General features: G+C 36.7%; 1 protein-coding gene and 1 long non-coding RNA gene across 6 annotated transcripts in view; one reads left to right on the forward strand and one right to left on the reverse strand.

Moving 5' to 3' along the window:
- LOC135276503 (uncharacterized) overlaps nucleotides 1-14773 on the forward strand; it is a 52417-nt gene extending 37644 nt beyond the window's left edge. Inside the window, exons 2-3 of the long non-coding RNA XR_010344025.1 lie at nucleotides 13780-13864; nucleotides 14641-14773. This is a non-coding gene — a long non-coding RNA (uncharacterized LOC135276503). The remainder of the gene's footprint in view (nucleotides 1-13779; nucleotides 13865-14640) is intronic.
- Nucleotides 1-17476, reverse strand: part of NPSR1 (neuropeptide S receptor 1) — a 199967-nt gene that overhangs the window by 130776 nt on the left and 51715 nt on the right. The gene's annotated exons all lie outside the window — the stretch shown is intronic.

A 17476-nucleotide genomic window follows, 5' to 3' on the forward strand; every position in this document is an offset into this window, starting at 1 on the left:
CTAAATTATTATTTAAAAAATATGTTATTATTTATAAATAATAAATTTTGAATTTTGAGTGAGGTTACTGATGGGCTAAAAAGGAATTCTAGAGGCTGCTCCATCTGACATTTTAACTTGAATTCTCCCATCTTCTTTTTAGAATATTTTTGGGCATTTTTCCCCTACATCACAGGACTGTGCTAGCAAAACCATGAGTATGCTGACTACTAAGAGAGGCAAACTCATTTAGAAAAGTGAGATTGTGTCCTTGGTTTCTAACTTATTTAATTTACACTTGTATTCTATTGTTCCTCCAGGACAGATCTGACAATTGAAATTCTGTTTGCTGTAGGAACCAGTGGTGGTGGTTCCTGATCAGGACAGGACCTGCTCTGCCCAGTCTGTGTTCCTTCTTAGCAACCTTGGAAGGGTGGTGCCCTTAAGATTAGAACTGCTTGTAATCCACCTCTAACAGATAACAACTAATGGAGCTGGGCAGCTCCCACGGATCTCCTAGATAATGTAGAGGGTTCCCCCCAATATTTAGATTTTAATAAAACTAGCAGAAGGAAATTCAAGCTGTACCATTCAGTGAGAGACCTAGTATACTGCAATGTAGCCTCTGACAGATACTCAAATCAGCACGTGGCTATCAGGGCAAGAAAGTGGAGAAAAAAATAATTATGGAAGAAAGGAAATTGGAGACAGAGCTGAGATGATTATAGAAGCCCACTGAGAAATGAATAAAGGATTTTTTTCTCAGAAGTAATTCTTTTTTTTAAACCTCCAACTTTTATTTTGACTTATAAGCTTAAATACATCTCTGTTTAGGTTGCTCCTCTGCTCAAAGATTTCAGGGATGACCCAGTGCTCTTATTTATTCCCTCCTAACTCCTGCTCCTGGGCATTGGAAGATTCCATAGTCTGGCCTCAACCTACTCCTAGAACAGTGGTTCTTAATTTTTGAATCACTGGGTACTTTATAAATTCTGGATGTCTTCACACATGCACAAAAATAGACGGAACATTGTAACTGACTGCATGCTCATTGTACCAGTATGTCTATATTATTAGATCATTACCCAGCTTCCATAATTAATTAATTTGAATTTTGAATAAAATAACTTTGGCTACAGTGTGAAGAAGGCATAAAAATGCACAACAAAGAAAACATGAAAAATGGAAAAGTAGAGTGGAGAAGTCAGGAGAGTATTATAGTTGAGTATCTATAGTCTCTGACAATTAGTTAAATTAATATTATGCAAGTATATACCACGTGGTAGAGCTCTGCTGTATGCTGAATGTTTTTGTATAAAAATGAAAACAAAGCAAAACAAACAGAGTCTTTGATCTACAGTGGTTCACAGTGGGAGAGATAATATAAACAAGCAGCTTTAATACAAAGCACATTGTGAACAGTGAAATGGCAAAGAGAAATACCAATCAATTATTATGGGGAAATAGAGATCAGATCATATGAGGATATTTGTGGAATATTAGTTGAGAAAGTAAATAATGGGGATACCTGGGTCCTACCTCCAGAGATTCTAATTTAATTGGTTAGAGAGCAACCTAGCCATCTTTTGCAAACCTTTGCAAAGCTCCTCTGTTGATTTAAATATGTAGCCAGTGCTGAGAAGTGCTGCTATAGGGCCTCTTTTCCCACCATTTCCAGGGAATGGTGGGGCAATGGGAGGAACACTCCCCTAGGAAGCCTGTGCCCAAGTCTTAACCACCCAAACAATGACGGCAGATAGCAACAACTAACATTTCTTGAGCAGGCTCTGGGCTAGGCATTTTATGGGTATTATCTCAGTATTTCTCAGCACTGGCTGCAAATTAAAATCACCTGGGAAGCTCTGGAAACGTACTGATGTCTTCATTTGGCTTCAGATCAATACAATCAGAATCTTTGGTGTGAGTGTGTAGGTGTATTGTAACTATTTTTCTTTCAAATTGAAAGCAGTCACTGTTTGTTAACTGACAAGATTACAGAAATTATCATGGCAGAAACCTTATTTTATCCATCTAATGAGCCCATTAATTTGGTCTTCCCTGTTGCCAGGATCTCTACCTCTACAAAATGAGTGGTCTTTTTCTTCATTCCATCTCATGGAGAGGATAATTTGAAGGAGTACAGGAAGTGATTTGCTTCTTTGAAGTGTTTTCCAGCAGTACAAATTTCATGAATCAGATTCTCCATGCAGATGAAGCCAGATAAGGCAATCAAAGTGGTATCTATCAGGGCAGTTTGCTTCTTACTGATCTTGCCATGATGATGCTCGTAGATCAGTTCATGTAATGACTTCAGGTTTGGTTACCCCTGTGCAATGTATGGTTCTACAATCCTCAGCATGCTAATGGAAGCCGTGTTGAGCTTAACAAAGCTTCCATTGACGATCTGACAAAGGGGAAGAAGTTACACCTTTTGGACCCTTGGGCTCACACCATTGGTATCTCTCTGATCCTAATGACAAACACCAATTGGGCTTCTGCAGGTACATAGAAGTGTTCAGCTTTTCTTGGCATCCTAGCCATTTGAATTTCAGTTCTGTCCATCTGCCTGTACTCCTTGTAATAGTCTTTCACTTTTTCATCAACAAGCTTCCTCTTTGCCTTTGGAAGCATCTCTTGGGGCAAACTTGTTTCTCAGGTGCTTGATCTTCAGCTCTGTGTAATTCCTTTGCTTTTTCTTAAGGGTTTCTTGTACAGCAGGAAACTTATTTCTTCTCTTCAACTTATTTTTAACTATTCTTGGAGTTGATTCTTAGAGGTTGAATGATTGAGAATCACTAGACTCAGATGCTATAAAGTGCTCTTGTGCTTGTGTTTATGAACCTACTCCTTTATGAAGTCTTTGTTATCTAGCCAAGGAAGTCTGTGTTTGCCATTTTCTGTAAACACTGCATACCTCTAGGCATCCTGTTTTCTAGGCTAGAATGGCTTCCCCACCTCTCTCTTTGGGAAACCTGCCCATCATTTAAGATCCGTCTATTCTGGAAAGGCCTTTCTGAATGATCTTACCAGACTACAATTTATGCTTTTTGAAACTCTCTTAGCTCTTGCCAAAACAAGAATACAGGAAGTGCAAGTGGCAGTTTAGTCACTAATAGTAGAATCTAGAAACAGGTAATTCACAGAAAAAATTCCTCTGCTCCTTTTCTCTGCTTTCTCTTCTTTCCCTAAAGGGAGGCAACTGTAGCTTTAGTCTTAGGAGGATGGGGTGAGGATCAAAAGAATTGGGAATGATCCAATAATTCTTCCTCTACAAACTTACCCAACTGTCAGATTTGGTCAGAAGGTAGCCTTTCTAAGATATTGCAAGTAGGAAGGGTTTGGATACAGGAATTTGAGACTGAAAAGGGATCAGGGAGTGAAAATCATGGAAACTATAGCTTGAGTTCCTAAGGTCAACCAGTATCTGAATAGCTAGAGAGCTACTGGAGGTGCTTGCAGCACCAAAACAGGTGTTTTGCAGGAGCTTGCTCGGGAGTCTGAAAGCTTTAAGAATTTTTGGAAGCAGCAGGAAATCAGCTGATTTCCAGGAACTAGCTCAGAAGGTGCTGATGATCTCATGTTTGCTCTCTGCTCATGTTCTGTTAGCCCTGCTACAGGAGAATAATGGTTTTTCCTTCTCATCTATCTTCCAAATCTCATGTCTGTACCTGTCACTGGCTGACTCCAACTGGGCCTGTAGAAGACCTACAGAGTGGCTTTCTTTTTTTTTTTCAAGACGGAGTTTCGCTCTCGTTACCCAGGCTGGAGCGCAATGGCGCGATCTCGGCTCACCGCAACCTCCGCCTCCTGGGTTCAGGCAATTATCCTGCCTCAGCCTCCTGGGTAGCTGGGATTACAGGCATGCGCCACCATGCCCAGCTAATTTTTTGTATTTTTAGTAGAGACGGGGTTTCACCATGTTGACCAGGATGGTCTCGATCTCTTGACCTCATAATCCACCTGCCTCGGCCTCCCAAAGTGCTGGGATTACAGGCTTGAGCCACCGTGCCCGGCCCAGAGTGGCTTTCTATACCTGCTGTGCTGGGCTGGGGACAAACTACGTAGAGACCTACAGAGTGGCTTTCTATACCTGCTGTGCTGGGCTGGGGACAAACTATGTAGAGACCTACAGAGTGGCTTTCTCATAGGGAGTTTGCCAGGGCCTATGGCTTAGTCCTCGGCCCAGCACAACAGGTGTAGAAACTGAGTTTCTAATCCAGGCCTCCTGTCTACCCTCATTTCCCCAAACCCACAGTTTCCTGATAGTCTATTTGGGAGACTGCAGTGGTCATGATTGTTGAATCAGAGCCAGAAGATGTGACTGGTCTTAGAGACCCCTTGCACCCTCTTTGACCAGTGTGGGTTTAATCTCTGTCATCCCCAATAGACTTAGGCTCCATAGGGCAGGAGCACTTTTGTTCCTGCTCACCACTTGATCTCTGGCACTTAGCACAAGCTTGATGCATAGCAGATGCTCAGAGTTTTGGTTGTTGAATAAATTAATATATGATCATGGTGAGGCCAGATGACGTATCATTGACTTACAGGGAAGAATATGACATTAGTGACCAGATAAAGTGCCTCTCTATTGGCCAGTAGTAGTTATCTAATTTCATAACGTTTTCTTTTCATTAAAAAATTTGGAATGTTAACCCCTTTGAATTTTATATATCTATATCTCTATATGTGCAAAAATATATATAGGTATTTATATCCATAATATATGTATTTGTACATATTATAAAATACATATTCTATATATATATATAATATATACAGATGAGATACCAATAAACACAAATATAACATTATATTTTCATATATTATATATCATAGAATATGTATATTATATTTAACATATTTTATATTCTATATTTAGAAGATTTAACTTCCTCTCTGCTTCAGTCTCTTCATATTTCTGGGAAGGGTTCATGGTGTTTCATAAAGTCTTCCTGAACCACTCTGTTCTACTTTGCTGTCTTTTACTGAAATCTGCTTTGTACATTCAGCTATACTAGTAATTGTAATGCTAATTATATGCCAATATACTGTTCCTGAATTCCTTTTACTGTGTATGTGATAAAAAATTTTTGATGTAAAGGAACATGTCACCTTTTTTTTGTGGATATTCTCCCATAATTCTTAGTAGAGTGTTAGGATATATAAATATTTTTATATTCACCTTTCATTCATTCATTTGGTTCATTCATTTCTCCAACAAATATTAATTGAATACTGTTTTAAGTTCTTGAAGAACAAAACAAAGATCTCTGTCGTATAGGGATGTTAGGGAAACAATCAATGGTAAATTCAATAAATAAGTAAGTTGTAGGAGAATAGAATGTAACAATTGCTGTGAAAAAGGGAAAAAGTGAAGCTGAGTAAAGTAAGTCAGGAATGCGGTGATCTGTGGCTGGCAGGCTGTATTCATCAGGTTGGTCACAGAAAGCCCCATGAGAAACTGATACTCGAAGAAAGATTTGAAGGACATGAGGGAGTTAGCCATACAGATTATTTGGAGAAAGAACCCTCCAGGGAGAAGAAATAGCACATGCAAAGGCCCTGAGTAGAAATGTGCTTGGCATGTTGGAAGAACAGTGAGGGATCCTTTGGGCTGGAGCAGAGTGCATGAGGAGGAAAGTAGTAGAAGAGGCAAAATAAATAAATAAATAATAAGCCAGATCGTGTAGCCTTGAAGGCCTCGGCAAGCCTTTGGATTTTACTCTGAGTAGAATGAGAAGTCACAGGAGGAATGTGGGCAGAGACATGACCTGATCTGATTTTCGCTTTGAAAGGGGCCTATCAAGTTGCTGAGTTGAGAATTGTCAGAGGTCCGCAAACTTTTTCTTTTCTTTCACTTCTTCTCCTTTCAAGGTCCTAAATGTTAGTAATTACCACTCACCTTTTTATGTGAATATCAGGGAGGGAAATATAATAGCAATTTATTTGATCTGTGTACGTTCCCCTGAGTTGAATGGGATAGGTTAAATTTATAACTTCATAAATATTACTTTTCTCAGGTAGTGTTAAAATATTTTTAATACTCAAAGATACTCAAAAGATTTCCAACTCTTGGGCAGAGGCATCTTCTGACCTGCTTTGGAATCTAGGTGCTAACTGCCGAAGGTTCTCCAATCCCAAAGCCCTGAGAAAAATCTTATTTTTCCTTCCTCTAACTATAAACTCTAGCATGTTCAGGACTCTGTTATTTTCCCTCATAGCATTTGCATTGGACATTGAGATTACCTTTTCAATATCTATTTCTCCTGCTTTTGTTAAGCATCCTGGCTTTCAGTTGAAGTATCTATCCTACCTGCTCAGCCCATGTGTTTTGGGGAAGTCTGGATTTTCAGGAGTGAGACATTTGACTTCAGCCTAAGCTCATCAGTGTAATTGTATGTCTTGTTCCATGGATTAGTTCCAATATGACCACATAACTTATGTTGGATCATCAAGGTACATACACAGGCTTGTCAACCCTGCTGGGAAGGGTTCCTTCCTATACTTCTAATAAAACTTGTAGAAGTCAGAGTCTATCTCTTTGCATGTGGATAAGTGTTCCTATGAGTTACTAGCAGGCATTTGTTATGGGCTGAATCACATCTCCCTTAAATTCATATGTTAAAGTCCTAGCCCCCAGTCCTTCAGAATGTGACATACTTAAAGATAGGGACTTTAAAGGGATAATGAAGAAAAGATGAGGTAATATGGGTGGACTCCAGTCCAATATAACTGATGGTGTCCTTGTAAGAAGAGAAGATTAAGATACAGATATGGACAGAGGAAAAGCCATGTGAAAAAAATTGAGAAGACAGCCATCTATAATCCAATGAGAGAGGTCTCAGAATGAAATTAACCAACACCTTGATAGAGGACAGCTAGCCTCTATAACTATGAGAAAGTACATTTCTGTTTAGCCACCCAGTCTTTGGTATTTGCTATGGCAGTCCCACCAAACTAATACAACATCCCATAACCAGCATTGGGAGCAAGGCTTAGGATGAGACTTCCCCGTTGCCCTCTACCACTCCTGCGTTGCGAAGGCAAATCAAGTCTAGGTCTCACTCTACCACTGAGCTTTTCATGATGAAAGCAAAATTATCCTTTTTATTGCTTTATTATTTTAGCTGTAACATATAATCAAATACACCATGGGTCCTTAGCACCTAAAACCATGCCTCACCATAGTAAGTGCTTAATACTGTTTTTTGAATTACAAAAGCAAGGAAGGAGTAAATAATCACAGTATGGAATTGTCCTAAGTTGACTCTGTAACCTGAGTGAGTCAGGAGAGCAACAGGAGAATGGGAGTCAGCTTGTTACTATAGTCTATTGTCTACATTTCTTCTGCATGGGCCAGAAGCCAGATATTTCTATTATTAAGTGACAAGCTGATTCATAAAGGTGACTGACACTCATTACAGCAAAAGTTGTTTAATTAGTAGACTTCTGAAGATGTAGAAATTCCCTTCAACTTTTGCTGTTGGAAATTTCTAATTAGAATCAAAGAACCATTACAACCAGATTGATTCTGGCTTCCTAAAGATCATGGAAATGACCCTTTCATTTTAGAAATGAGAAAATGAAGGTTTAACAAGGGCAAATGCCTTTCCCAGGTCACATATTGTGCTCTGAAGCAAAGGCATGGTGTATAAAGAAACCCAATTTTTCTAAAGAAGAAAAAGCTTGACTAGAAGAAGAGTTCATTCTTTTTAGTTGAATAATTCACATAGTGATAGGACAATGCCATTTTTCTCCTGATTGAGAGAAACTGATTTTCTTTCTGAATATGGCCCAGTGATTCTCAGAGGAGGAAAAAGTGAGGGCATTGTGCAGCTAGTATAGGAATAATCCAAATAAAAGACGTGCATTTATTCAGATGCTAGCCAATTAAAAAACTTTCAGTAGATGAGTGAAACATAAGAGAGAGAGATTTCCTAGCATTAAGTAAGTTACAAATAGCGCAAAAATATCAGAAAAAGAATAAACATTAAAAAAAAACTTTAGCTCAAGAAACACTGACATTTAAACAGTGCATATTTTGCATTCTTTTTACATTTTGGGAACACTTTGACAATATGGAATAAAAGGTGAAAGATGAGATAATAAGACAGTAGATAGTTTGTGAAAAGGGAAACACCAAGAAGCTGACAGAAATAAAAAGACACCAGATAATACAAAGAAAGAATGTTTTAAAACTTATAGACAAAGCAACTTTTAAGATACTTTAGAAACAATAAAAAGTAGAATTAACACTGCTAATCATCGAATCAAAATGAAATCATTGATTAATAAAGCTTAAATAATTTTTCCAATGTGGAGGAATAGGATTAAGATATTTAAATGATGACAGAAAGGCCAAAATTACTAACATATGGACAGTTAGAGTTCCTGAAGATGAGATTAGAATAAATGAAAAGTAATCTGTATTCAAAGACTTAAAGAAAATAATCTAAGAATTCACTTTAATTGGCAAATCAAAAGAGCTTATGGCAGCCTGGAGAACTCCTATTACAGGTGACTCATAAATAGACATAACCAGGTGAAAGCGTGAAGTCTAAAAAAAAAAAAGACAAAATCAGATAACCTAGCAATAAAGAAATTTCAGACTGACTTTAGATTTCTTTTAACATAAAATACCAGAAGTCAATGGAGCAACACCTATAGAGAGTTGAGTTATGAATTCAAGATTTCTATACTCGTCTGTATCACCATTGTTGTAGAGTCAAGAGAAAGACTCTTTCAGAAATGACAGCTGTTTAGAATCTTATCCAGGTGCCTTCTTGGAAAAAAAAAAAAAAAAACTACCCAAAGTACTAGAGAAAATTGAGAGCTGTGTTAAAAGGCAGGAAGCAAAAATGGGGAAACAAACTCTTGATAATTACTGAAACACTCAAACATAGAAATACACATTGATAATTATTTAGAGAAGAGTCACAATGCAGGAGTTAAATGCCAAAACATTTACAAAAATGAGATATTATTTAAAATGCTTAGTTCAGTGCTTGGCAAACAAGTACAATAAAAAGAATATAGATAAACAATAATATTACATTAGTAAAATTTAAGGCAAAGCTAATAAATGAAGACTTATGTGTGTGTATGAGAGAGAGATCCATATATATATATACAAACATAGATTAAAGATATGCTAATCAGGAGCCTTTAGGAGCCACATAAGAAACCATTGAAATGTATAAAACAAACATTGATAAAAAATACTAAAAGATGACAGAAAGTGTGAAAGGTTTTGCTTGTTTGTTTTGAGATGGAGTCTCGCTCTGCCACCCAGGCTGGAGAGTGCAGCAGCGCAGTGGCATGATCCCTGCTCACTGCAATCTCTGCCTCCTGGGTTCAAGTGATCCTTCCACTTCAGCCTCCTGAGTAGCTGGTATTACAGGTGTGTGCCACCAAGCCCAGCTAATTTTTGTATTTTTAGTAGAGACTGGGTTTCACCATGTTGGCCAGGCTGGTCTTGAACTCTTGACCTCCAGTGATCTGCCCGCCTCAGTCTCCCAAAGTGCTGGGATTATAGGCGTGAGTCACTGCATCCGGCCGAAAGTGTGGACATTTTTAATAGCACTTTTAGTCATCTATGATATATTAAAGGCAAAAAAATACAAAAAGAGACAATAGAGACCATAATTAGTAAAGACAAATTCAAAAGAATAAGTACAAATGCATTGAGAGACTGAACATATAGACAATGGCCAGACCATATACATAAAATAGAAGTCTTATCCACAACTTGCAGCAACCAGCTCAGAAAGCCAAACAATAGCACTATAGCAATTAGCCCAACAAACCCAGAACTTGATTCATAACTGATAGCTTCTTTAATTTTTTCCCTTGCTTCTTACTTAGGACCAATAGGAGAAAGGTAAATATGCACCCTTAACCAATCAGATAAAATGCTGTGCTTCAGGTCAACTTCCCCAGGCCAGCAGTCCAATCAGGGCACACCAGAGGCCCTGCCTTCTTTCCCCCTTGAGAGGCTTTCCCACTCTGCCTGCCTTTGAGTCTCTGTCAACACAAGGAACTGTGGGCTGACTCCCAAAGTCTGATTGAATAGCCATTGCTTGTTCTCATTTGGATGGTCTTTGTTTAATTCCACAGCATAAATTATGTCTTACATTTTAGTATACATTAAATATTTTTAAAGATAATTACATATTAAATCTCAAAGACACTTTTAATAAGTTCCAAAGAGCAAAGTCCTTTCAAAAATATTCATTGACTACAAGGCAATAAAATTAAATATGAATTACAAAATATTAAAGGAAAAGTCACCTAGAAATTAAACAAAGACAGTAAACATTACTAGTTTTTGTGTGAAAGAGAAATTACTTCAACAGAAAAATATTTAGAAAATAACATCTCATAAAAATGTATGAATTCAGAAAAAATTCAGTCTTCAATATTTTCACTACGAGTAAGACTAAAAATAATGTATTGAGCATGCAACTCAAAATCCAAAAAATAAGGACTGAAATCCACACAGGAAAGTGTCAGTGAACTCCACAGATGGGCCTGGACCCCTCAACACTTCTGGCCTCACCTGCCTTGCTGAACATCTCAAGTTTCTCTGCATTCAGGTAATGTATAGGAGGGTTATGAGGGCAGAGAATTCCTAGGTTCATTAGCAAATTGCTCTTCAGAAAGTGCTTTGAAGCAAAGCTAATTTCCTTTCCCAATATGAGAAAATTTGGCCCTACCAGAAAAAGGAAATGATTTGAATGTGTGCCAAAAAATATGTTTTCTCTCTTTTCTTTGTTGAACACTCAACGGGAGTTACTCTCATTAGTTCCCCTTTTTTACTGCATTTGAATAAAACAGACAAGTAAGTCTTAAAGATGATAAATGAATAATAAATTTTAATTGGCACTTTAGCTCATAAAATATAAAAAGTCATTAAATTCATCCAGAAAATTGTTAGAATGGAAATGCTAAGAATTACAGAATGTGCCAAAATAGTGGCTTCAAGATCTATTTTCTTTCCAACCTCAAGATTAAGTCTACAGCCAAGATTCTTAATAGAATATATAGAGAATAATTAGTTAATATTTTCTTTGAAGGGGTCAAAATTGTGGAAAAGAGGAAAGTGGGTTAAAACATAGAAGAGCAAAATGAAAACACATCCTCCATTCAAATGTTCTAAGTGATGTGTTTTCTTTTCATGAATGTGTGAACACTGCCATAGGCACTGTGGGGAAAAATAAAAGACAATTAGGTGTAGATTCTTCTCTGATGCACTGGCTAAGGTGAAAAAAAAATGTTCCTTTTTATAATAAGCAAATTACCAGTAGGTGGCTAAGTATCATTAAGGGAGAAGCAGAGAGAATCTCTGCTCTCAAAAAACCAGTTATGATTCTGTAACTATTGCAAGTCAACTAGGGTTTTGTTTACAGGGACCTTTTAAAACAAGACTTAGTGTAGGTCTGTGCTGGCGGCTTCTAGAGCATTTGTCCACTGCCATTTTCCATTATCTTTTGGGTGACCAAAAAAGATATTAGACAATTCAAAAGCCACCAAAGTATCTTTCTTTGATGCAATCAGTCCACTTCTATAAACTTTTTCTAAATAAATACAGAATTCTTATAAAAATTTAATTATAAGAATGTTTATCATAGGATTGCTAATAGCCTAAAAATGGCAAAAAAAAAAAAAACATAAACAGCCAGCAATAGAAACTTATCTACATAATGGGACAATCATCCAATGGATCACTGCAGCTTATGGAGCGTAGGAAAAGCTCAGCCTGCCAAGATAATAGGTCATTGGAAGAGAGTGTGGGATAATAGGTCATTGGAAGGGACCGTGGAAGAAGCATTCTCAAAGCAGGGAATGGATAGACAAAGATTTGTTGTCTAAACTTCTCAGTTTTGGATGGAAGTAAAAGTATGGAGGACAAGCTAAGCCAGAGACTGCACCTTAATTCTATTTACTCCTTCTTCCTTAGGAAAAAAAAAGCTGGTTTTACTCTGGCCAATGGGCCAGGGTTAAAAAAATAGATTAATAAATGAAAATATTTCCCAGGCTTTTTTTCAGCTAGACATTATCAAGGAGATGCAAGGAAAAACCAATGAGTGGGAATTCTAGCAATGCCAAGAGGAGGACAAACAGCTGATACAGGCCCCTCTGTCCATCCTCCTTTCTTCCTTCCTGCTGACTAGAATTTGGGCATGATGACAGGTATTCTAGCAGCCGTCTAGAACCAACAGCCATCTGTACCATGAGCTGAACTTGAGGGTGACAGTCCTTTAATACAGTAGAAATACAGAGGAGCCTGGGTTCCTGATGATAAGAAAACATAGCATGAGCCCTGGATTACCTTGCTCTAGACTTCTTTACATAAGATAAAAATAAATCTTTGTAAACTTAAGCTGGCATTGTTTGGATTTATGTATGTGCACTGAATCTAATTCCAGCAGATTCATCAACTCAGTAAAGAAAAGACCAAATGGAAATAAAAATTTCTTCAAAGAATCACTCAAGGCTACTGGTCTTTAATTAGGAAGGTGTTTTCAAGATGTGGATCATGATGAAAAACATCATTTAATAAAAAACATCTGTATTGCCTTACCCGACAATGCCTGTTAGTGTTTATTATTTTACCTCAGAAAAGTCAGATATGATGTCTTTGAATTATAGGGGAGGAAAGAATTTCCCTCTACTCTTTTAGGTTGGATAGCTGGGTCTATGAAATAAACTGACAACAAGCAGATAAATAAGAGAGAAGGGATTCATTTTAATATTATGTGCATGGAGGCTGCAGGAAAAAAATATTCCCAAAAGAAGTGAGATTTGAGAGCTTACATACTGTGTTAACAGGGGATGGGGAGGGGTGATGTAAGCCATTTAGGATGGAGTAAATAATTTGGGGGAAAGATGAATGGGTTCTTAGAAGAATCAATGGGAGTTATAATAGTTTATGAAAAAGTTTGTCTAGGGGTGGTGTTGACTTCCAGTTTCCTGTATTGTGATAAGAGTCTATCTTTCCTGGTTAATAAAACTCCCAGGGAGACCATATATGGCAATTGAATTCCTTTCGGAAGATCTGTTTTTAGGCAGGTAAGTTTAGAGAAAGCTTCCCTTGATTTGCTGTTTTCAAATGCAATCAGCTCAAAGTAATCAGTTTACAAAAGCAGTGTATTTTGGGGTGACATGTCCTGAACTCCTTTAAGAATGTTCGATGACAAAGTCTGGTCATTCTTTAAAGCAATGCTTGAGAGCCAAAGACACACCTGAGCAAAGTTTATTGTCCTGAATAAAAGAGCAAAACAAGGAAAGAGGTTTGAAATGAAATGCAGGCCTTTTGGAGAACTTTCACTCTTTAGTAAATTACTTGAAGGAGTTTAAATTAATCACTTCTACAGTGAATGAAATAACTGTAGCAATAGCATTCACAACTAGCATTTATTGAACAATAATATGCCTATCACTGTACTAGGCACTTTATATGCATTATCTTATTTAATGCTTACCACAATTCTAAGAAATATTCCCATTTTTTGGATTGGGAAATTGATATTCAGAGAAATTGTCACTTTTCCTAGGTCATAGGGCTCAGAAGTAGAATTGCTGAGATTCAAACTCATGTCTAAATAATCTAAAATACTGACAAAGCAAAATGTGAATCCAAAGAGGTGAGTGTGTGGAAAATGTTATGTTTTAAAGAGTGATTTAGTATTTTATAGGAGAATAGTCATTCTTGTGGGTGTGAAGTGGTATCTCCCTGATCTCTGGATTTGTATTTTTCTAATGACTAATACTAATGAACATCTTTTCATATTCTTACAGGTAATTTGTATATCTTCTCTGAAAAAAATTTGAGGCTTAAATGAGATAATCTACAGAAAGCAAGTAGCTCAGAGCCCGGTGCATGGTAAACACAAGTTTTGTTTCCATTATTGTGGCCATGTTTGCTAGTGACTTTCCCTGCCACCTTACCTTGACTGCCCAGTACAATGGTTGCACTGAGTTATACCACCTTTGCAATATACATCTGAGAATATCTTGCTTCCTGAACAAGTCCTTCGTTCCTTCCAGCTCTGTTGTTCAGGTGCTCTCGTTACATCCACCTTATGACTTTGGGACGACCTCCGGTTCCTTGAGCTTCTGCTGTCTCTATGTCTTTCTGACCTTCCTTGGTTTGCCCTCTTCACAATAAGGTTATTTTCCTTCCCTTCCTGTGTTCTCGTGTTACCAGCAAAACCTGGTCATGGATTAATTTAAGTATGTGTTTTCTCATTTTCTACATCTTGGTGACTTTTGTAGTAATCCATATCAAAGGTGATGGCGGTCTGAACAAAGTTCGCAGAAGAGGGGCTGTGCTAAAAGCAAAGCCTGAACTTCTTAGCAAGGCATATGAAGCTCCTATTATCTCCCCACCCCCACCTTTTGCTATTGTTACATTTCCTTTAGCATCTCTGTTCCCTCAGCTGTCTTTTGCCCAACCTGGCTCTTTCCAGCTGTTACAGACTGAATGTGTTCCCCTAAAATTTATATGTTGAATCCCTAACTCCCAATGTGACTATAGTTGAACATATGACCTCTGTGGAAGTAATCAAGGTTAACAAGGGTGGGGCCCTGATTCCACAGGATTTGTGAGCTTACAAGAAGCGACACCACATAAGTTGCTGTTTCTCTCTCTTTGTGCAGAAGCATTGCAGAAAGGCCATGTGAAGATGCAGCGAGACGGTGACATCTGCAACCCAGGAAGAGAGTCCCAGCATGCTGGCACCCTAATGTTGAACTTTTAGCCTATGGACTGTAAGTAAATAAATTTCTGTTGTTTGAGCAACACAGTTTATATTATTTTGTTATGACAGTCCCTAGACTAAAACATCTCCCTTCTTGAGGCTAAGGGGAAAACACCTATAAACTCATAACTATATTTGTGCAAGCATGTTAGCATTACAGAAATGCACTAATAATAACAGCATCATTTAATTTTTTAAAATCTTTTAATTAAGAGAAATTTTAGTAGAGATGGAGTCTATGTTGCTCAGGCTGGTCTTGAACTCCTGGACACAAGGGATATACTCACCTAGGCCTCCCAAAATGCTGAGATTACAGGCGTGAGCCACCATACCTGGCCAATAACAGCATCTTTATGGGAGAACAACTCGTCCGTGTTAAGCTTAAGCCAACAGCCTCTTTTAATATCATCCTAATAGAGCGTGTATTGTGTCAGTGATTCTTCCCCTCATATGATCGATTCATGGTCTTCTGATAGAACAATTCTAGTAATAAGCAGATATGAATATGTGCTTATCTTGACTTTTCTGCTTAGTCAGATGGTCATCTGAAAATCATGAAGATTTCTGGTTATATGGGTTGGACTTTCCATCATTTGGAAATTTTCCTTTATATTTTTGTTCTCACTGTTACGGTCTCTGAGACATATAATGGTTCAGATTTCTTTAAAAATTATAATAAAAACAATAATAAACACATTAGGAGAAGAAAATCCTAATATAAGATATTCTTTGAACAGAAGGGATTTTAAACCTTTTAAAACTTATGCTTTGTCTAAACCATTGTAAATGTTAACCTCAACTCCTTGTCCTCACTTCTCACAATCCACATATAAAGATTAATATTCCACGTCACAAATTGAAGGTGGGATTCATACTTCAGAAATGGGCTAGAATTTTATAGCGGCACACTTTTAAAATTCTGACATTTAAATTTTATATATCAGTTGTTGTAAAAAAGTTGCCCTTAGGCCAAACCTGGCCTGCATGTGTGATTTGTTTGATCAGCACAGTGTTTGACAAAAACTGATTTTAATGTCTTTAGGCAGGGCATTCATTCTCTGGTTTTATCTGTTTTCATTTTGTTTGTCTCTTCTCCTTGACTCCTTTACATGTTTACATTACCTACTTGATTCCTAAAGCTATTTGAGATTGCAACCCCTGCTTTGGATTAATGTGATATATTTTGTAAATAAATTTTTATTGAAATAAAATACATAAAGAAAAGTGCACAAAATCGTAAGTATATAATTTGATGAATTATTACAAGGGCAACACGCCCACATAACTACAAGCAAGATTAAGAAATAGAACATTACTAGCTTTAGAAGCCCTCCTGTCTTTGTATTTCCTTCAAAGCAAATGATAAGACACAGATAAAGCTACAAGTGATTCCAAGAATCACAGCAAATATAAAAATTTTTGATACACATATGCAGCCGCATTGGCTTACTTTTACTTTGTGGTTTTTTTGGTTTCACTATTTTTTTTTACCATTTTACTTTACTATCCTTTTGCTTTTAATTTTAACCTGCATCATTCTATTTATGGCGTACACCTTTTATAAACAAAATATGTAATTAAAAGATCTACTCTGACAATCTTGTTATTTTTAATGGGAATATTTAGTCCATTTACAATTAATGCAATTACTTATATATTTGAAGTTAAGTCTACAGGCCTATTTGTCTTGTTCTAATAATTCTAATTTTTTTTTCTCTCCTAACTTTCCTTAGATTGATTATATATGATATATATGTATTATAATTGGCCCTTCATATCTGTGGGTTCCACATCCATGGATTCTATCAACTGCAAATTACAAATTTTAAGAAAGTATAAAATAACAATTCAATAAAAGTGACACAAATTTTAAGAATATAGTATAACAATTTTTTTTACATAGAATTTACATTGTACTAGAAATTATAAGTAATTTAGAGATGACTTAAAGTATACAGGAGGATATATGTAGGTTATATGCAAATACTATCCATTTTATATAAGGGACTTGAGCATCCTCAAATTTTTGTATTGGCAGGGGATTCTGGAACTAATCCCCATGGATACTGGGGGACGACTGTATATATAAACATCTGTATTTGCATATTTAAACACTCAATTTTATAACTTCTTCAGCTTGCTAGTAATGGCAATTTTCATAATTTGGGAGGATTACCTTAGAGGTTTTAACACACCTCCTTGATATTAAAATCTAATAGAAATTAGTACTCTTACTACATCCAGACAATCCAAGGACTTTGACATCTTTACCCAAATTTATTTTGTTTCATTGTAATCCTGTATATGTTTTTGTTTTGAATTTTATTATGAAACATCTTAAACTTATATAAAAGTAGAGAGAATAGTATAAAAAATATAAACAATCCAATGTACTCACAACCAATGTCCAACAGTTACAATATCAATTTTGTCACATCCATATATCTCTACCTACTCCCACCCTCAAATTATTTTGGAGTAAATCCCAGACATTGTTATCAGTTTACCTGTAAACTTTTTGTTATATAGCCTTAAAAACTCCTGTTAAGCATAAAATATATCATGAGTTAGCATAAACACTTCCATTTCAAATTCAAGATTATGGGACTTTTACTTAATCTTATCATTTCATGTGTTTTAATTCTCTTTATATTTGTTTGCTTCTTAATTCTGCTGTCCTTTATGGTGCTTTATGCATTTGTGATTTGATGTCTTTGAAGAGTTTGGGAAAATTA

Source organism: Aotus nancymaae, unplaced genomic scaffold (genome assembly GCF_030222135.1).
Source record: "Aotus nancymaae isolate 86718 unplaced genomic scaffold, 86718_ANA_hifiasm-v0.15.2.pri h1tg000025l, whole genome shotgun sequence".
NCBI lineage: Eukaryota > Metazoa > Chordata > Mammalia > Primates > Aotidae > Aotus > Aotus nancymaae.